This window comes from Phyllostomus discolor, chromosome 10, assembly GCF_004126475.2.
Source record: "Phyllostomus discolor isolate MPI-MPIP mPhyDis1 chromosome 10, mPhyDis1.pri.v3, whole genome shotgun sequence".
Taxonomy (NCBI): Eukaryota; Metazoa; Chordata; class Mammalia; order Chiroptera; family Phyllostomidae; genus Phyllostomus; species Phyllostomus discolor.
In genome coordinates this window covers 83,621,918-83,628,085 of record NC_040912.2, presented here as the reverse complement: position 1 = coordinate 83,628,085, position 6,168 = coordinate 83,621,918, and positions in this window count along the sequence as shown.

Sequence of the window (6,168 nt, the reverse complement as noted above, 5' to 3'; positions counted from 1 at the left end):
CCACAGAGGGCTCGTGCCCCAGGTGCTAGACCAACAGGGAAGAGAGGGCATCTGTTCCCTCAGTAGTTCAGGTAAATCCTGGCCCTGACCGGCATTGTCCCCACCCTGCTCACGTGTCCAGCCTCAAACCACAGACCGTGGTACAGGTCTGGGTCATACGCCCACACCTAGAGCTGGGTCAAGGTCACCCCCTCCCAAATCTCGGGACTGGGAGTGGGGAGAAGACAAAGGAAATGGAGGCTACCATTTCAGGGAGAAAGGGCTGCTGGTCAGGAAGATACAGCAGGTGCTGCCGTGGACACAGTGGGTAGTACGCAGCCGCTTAAAGAGAATGGGGTGAAACTGCATCTGCTGATTTGGAGCGATCTCCAGGGTAAATGAGGTGAGAAGCAAGCAAGGCGCAGAGGAGCGTGCAGAGTGGGTGTCCATCTGTGTCCACTGAAAGCTGTGGGTGGTGGCCAAACTGCTTGGTGGTCTCTCTTTCTCTTCAGAATGTCCTGAGTGAGAGACCACCAGGCCCCGCTCACCTGGGCACCAGCTCTGACACTGAAGGGGCAACCAGGGTAGCACTTCCTGATGGAACCCAAGTCTGCAGCCAACAAAAGCCGGTCCTGGCCACACGACAGACTTCTGGGCGAGCGTGATGTCTCAGAAACAACCCTGCCAAAACCACTGTCGCCTGCAGGAGCCCACTGCCTGATGGGTAACCGGAACCGGCAGGTGACGGAAAAGTCAACTCACACCAACTAAGGAAAACACCCCAAATGTAACTTTTATTTTTATTTTTTGCTAAATCGACAAAAATATACATATTTTCTTAATACAAAACTAATGGACTGTTTTCATGCAAACAATATATAGATTTTTAAAATAACTTTTCTTTTTAAAAATGTGTTTAAAGATAGTATTTGTTTTTTTGGAGAGAGGGAGAAAGAGAGGGAGAGCAACTTCCATGTGAAAGAGAAACATTAGCCCTGGCTGGAGTAGCTCAGTGGATGGAGCGCGGGCTGGGAACCAAAGTGTCCCAGGTTCGATTCCCAGCCAGGGTACATTCCTGGGTTGCAGGCCATAACCTCCAGCAACCGCACATTGATCTCTCTCTCTCTCTCTCTCTCCCTCCCTTCCCTCTCTAACAATAAATAAATAAAATATTTAAAAAAAAGAAAAGAAAAGGTTGAATTCACATTTAAAAAAAAAAAAAAGAAAGAGAAACATCAGCCTGTAGCCTCTCCTGCCGCAGCCGTGGACGGGATGGGGAATTGAACCTGCGACCTGGAGCTTTTTGGGATGACACCCAACCAACTGAGCCAGACCGGTCAGGGCAGAACAACTTTTCTTTAGAATTCGGTATACTATATGTGCTTCTAAGTACATTTTAAGTATATTGAAATTCTCATTAAACAAAAGTGGAGTTAGTAATACTGACTGACACAGGTGTCCAATGTTGTAAGAATAAGCACTGTTTCCTGTAGGGCTAGGACTATTTCCATTTTGAAAGGAGTAACAACACAGCCTTTTAAACATCCTTCTGTCCCGTTGGTGCGTTTCCCTGAAGCCCCGCCCCATCCCTCGTTCTTTCTTCTTTGAGGACCTGCAGCGCCCCCACCCTGAAATCCCGGGCCGGGGCTAAGGCACCTGAGACCGGTATATTCGGTATATTCGCAGGACAGAATGGATTGACATCAGCGTGAGGTCTAAACGGGTCGCAGAAAATTCGCCCGCAGCGCCACGCTTGTGCCTGAACAGGTTTGTCCGTATTCAAAACCTTGGGTTTTGAAGTTGTGACTTGCAGGACGGTGAAGTAATCCCACGAGCTTCCCAACATATTGCAGAGGGGCTGCTGTTGTTTTGTACAAGCTGTGACCACACGGAGACGCTCTGGTTTTTCCGAGACACTAAACTGCGGCTCCAGCGCACAGCTCTCGGCGCACCGGCGCCACCTCGGTGTCCCAAAGGCCGTGGCCTTGAGCCCGGAGTCTGTACCTCTGACGCTCCAGACCCTGCAGCGGGCGTGTTCTCTCCTCCTCCCTTAAGGCTCATGTCCTTGCCCGGGAATAGTGCTTCACCTAAAAACAGCATTTTGGAGACAAAAGAGATTCCCAAACCTGTGGCGAAGTACCACTGGCCGTCTGCGCACGGCCTGGGGCCCCCTGGAAAGGAACTGCCCAGGGGCGAGCTGCTGGGGCCCCTGCCCAGCCCTGGGCCCGCTCAGACCCGAACGCAGCGCCTCCTTTACTCAGCCCCGCTCGATTCCTGGAGGGACCTCGCCGGGGGGAAGAAGGTCTGCGGTTTTTCTTTCGGCCACCGGCGACCTGGCTTTGAAGGGCTTCCAGGGGATGTTGCTTTACCTTTGTCGCCACCTAGCGACAACAAGAACAGACTACTGGTTTCTGACTTGAGGACATCTCACGTTGCAACTTTGGACGGTTCTGGTTCGGGGTGTTGAGGGTGGGGAGCTCTAGGGTGGGAGTGGACCCAACTCCAGACCGTCGGGGAGGGGAATTGGTGGCACTCCACTTTCCTGGCGCCATTGCCACAGAAGGGCGTTCTGGTCCAAACATTGATTCAGGCCTCCAGTTGACAGTTGCCTTGCTCCTTGAAAGGGGGAGGCCTGTGGCCCCACTGAGGCTGGTTCTGGGCATCAGACCTGCCTGGAAGGGGTTCTGGCTTAGGAAGCCGCACTGTTTGTTGGGAGTCGAAAGGTGTTCTGGGAGACAAGGATGCAAGACAGAGCTCCGCCATGAGAGCCGTCCTGGGTGCCCTGTTATACAGACCCTGCAGACAGGGGAGGGGGAGGGCAGAACCCCCAGGTTCCCGGAACAGCCTCCCCAAGAGCTGCACCCCCCCACACACACACACACACTCCCGCTTGCTCCAGGCACAGACCAAGCAGCAGGTATAGCCTGCAGCTCAGCAAACATTCAGATGGGGTGAGACTACACTTGCCTTTTTTTAGACACCCCTAATCTTTACTAGGGGTTTTCCTGCAACCCCCAGCTTGGCTTCATGGACAGAAAGCACCCATCCCTTCTAAGGGGTGATGTCTCCCCACAAACACTATGCTCCAAAGGCAGATGACCTCTTTTCCTCCTTGGGATCTGATACTGAGGGCGCAGGAAGGGAAAGAAAGTCCGTGAGGGGCACCACCCCATCATCCCTGTGCATAGGCTTGGGCTGCATGCTCAGCCTGCTTGCATGGAGAATGTGGGGCACTTAGCACCTCTCGTCCACCGCTTGGGGCTCTCGCTGCCATCTGTGGGGGCAGGACAAATGCCCCGCTCATGTGGGATGAGAGTGTCAATACAGGCAGAAGTAGATGCAGTCTGAGAACAGAGAAATCCAGCTCCTGGGTACGTCTGTGCATGTCGCTCACTGCCCAAGGGTGCCTGGCCCGGGGAGCCATTGGGATATGGAATTCCACCCTTACCTGCTCCCAAAGCCGCACCACCCAGCAAAGGGCTGTGTCTGCCAGGGGGAAGGGGGTATGTTTCAAAGTCACCTGCTCTCTATGAGCAGGGCCATGAGTCCTGCCTGCCCGGGACCCCTTGGCTTCTGCAGGCCCTTAATCATTTCTGTATTCCTTTGCTAGGGGCGCTGTAACAAAGTACCACAAACCAGGTGACTTGAACATCAGATGTGTACTGCCTCGCAGTTCTGGAGTCTGAAGTCCAAGATCAAGGCCTTGGCACAACTGATTCCTTCTGCGGGCCGGGAGGGAGCATCTGCTCTGTGCCTCTCCCCGGCTTCTGGCGGTTTGGGGACCTCTTCGGGGTTCCTCGGCTTATAGCCACATCACCCCAACCGGCCTTCATTAGCGTGGTGTTCTGCCAGTGTGCGCGCGTGTCCCAATTCCCCCTTTTTATGCTGGATTAGGGCCCGCCCTGATGACCTCACCTTAACCAATGGCATCTGCACTGACCCCATCTCCAAATGAGGCCACATTCTGGGGGCTTGGGAGCAAGGACTTCAACACGTGAATGAGGGGTATACACAAGTCGGCCTCTACAAGAAGACCCCCAAATGAGACGGCACCAAAACCCTCACCTTCTGCCCACTGCTATGGCCACAGCGGGAGATATGCAGGGACAGGGGGAGGTCACCTCACAACCACACACTGTTAGAAAGCTTTCCCTGCTGTGTCAGGCTGGTCTCAGGCTTGTGTCTGATCCCAGACGCACAAGAGACAACCAAGCCAGACAATTTCTAACTTCCATGCCCCCAGACCATAAAGGACAGGGAGGTTTCAATGGTCCAAACAGACCCTGCAGGTGGGTAGAAGATCTGGCCCACCCGGTCAGCGTGAGCCGTCCATAGGCCTTGCAGGAGCTTGCCCCTTCGGTTTTGAAATGAGAAGCATTCTTCTTCTTTTTTTTAATCTTTTTTTTAAGTTTTCTGGGGTTTTGTTTTGCTACTTTTTAAAAAAAGATTTTATTTATTTTTAGAGAGGGAAGAGAGGGAGATAGGGAGAGAGAGAAACATCAATGTGCGGTTGCTGGGGGTCATGGCCAGCAACCCAGGCATGTACCCTGACTGGGAATCGAACCTGCAACACTTTGGTTCGCAGCCCGAGCTGAATCCACTGAGCTACACCAGCCAGGGCTAGAAAAGCTTTCTTTTTAAAAAAAAAAATTCTTTTATTGATTCTAGAGAGTGAGGAATGGAGGGAGGAAAAGGGGGAGAGAAACATCGATGTGAGAGAGAAACATCAATCGGTTGCTTCTTGCACACATCTTGACCGGGGACGGACCCTGCAACCCAGGCCTGTGCCCAACCGGGAATCAAACTCACAACCTTTCAGTTTGCAGGACGACTCCCAACGCACTGAGCCACACTGGCCAGGACTCAGCTTTCTTAATCATCACAGCGAAGGTCTCCTTAAAATAGTTTAAATGCCTGTTTTAGTCCATATATTTTGCTTGCAGGAATGTCGCAGTTCTGGCTGAAAACCGGGGTTTAATTCTCAAGCAATGTGGCCAGACGGGCTCCCACGCTATCTGAGCCACGGCATTTAAGTCTGTTGGATACAAAGCACATCCATAATCCCAGCTGGGGGACCAGACGAGACAGGCGGCAAACCTCCCTTGAATGGCCTGCGAAAGCTTTGTGGGCAAAATTGCAGTGGAACCACTAAGCCAGCCAGTTAGAGCTTCACCCTGTAGACCAGAAGTTCTTACATGGCTGCTCATGGGTGGGTTTCAGTGCCTCCCCTCAAAAAAAAAGAAAACTGAAAACTGTGAAATGTATGACCTTACCAGGGAGAGGGTTCCCAGCTTCTCAGAGTCATACAGGGATCTACACACAAACCAGTTTGCCCTGAAATCTCCCATCCGCTCATACATCTTTACAGTAAAACAGGACGCTCGTTTTCTTCCAAAGTGTAGAAGTTCACCATGAAATTCAGAATTGTGAGCAACGGGACCAAGACCTTTTCCCTTGACAATGGCTAATCTCCCCATCTGGAGCTAGAATGTGAAGGCCAGGTTCTTGTGGTCACAACGGGGTACATGATGTGGTCTCTGGTGGACCCCCAGGGATAGAAGTGTCTATTCCTTAACGGAGAAAGGTAGACCTTGATGGAGTCCATGAACTTGGTCCAGGATTGTTAGAAATGTAAGACTCTTCCTCCAGAAGTGTGTCTTTATGGAAGGTTTTGTTTATGTTACCCAGAGCTCAGTGGTAGGCAACTTCTACTTGGCTAAAGGAGACCCAGTGTGTATAATTAGGACAGAAACTGGTTCAACACATTCATTCATTCTCTCTCTCTCTCTCTCATTCTCCCACTGGGATGACCCTCCTCCACCAGGTGCAGCCGGGGGATCCTTGACCAGGGTATGCATTCAATGATGCAGGCCGTGCACTGCCATGCCCAGGGAGTGCCGCTCACCTGGTCTCTGAGGGTTGAGCATCCCTGGAGCTGAGTACCTCACCACCCCTGCTCCTGAGCGCAGTACAGTGACAAACCTGACGGGCAGGATGAGTCGTCTGAGTTAAAGTGAGCCATCTTTCTGACATGATACTATCTCCAGAGAGCCATAAAAATTCCACCAAAGTCCACTGTCAGTCAGTAGCGGGATACAAAATTAATATTCAGAAATTGATTGCATTTTTGTGCACCAATAATGAAGTATCAGAAAGAGAAATGAAAACAATATCATTTACAATTGCATC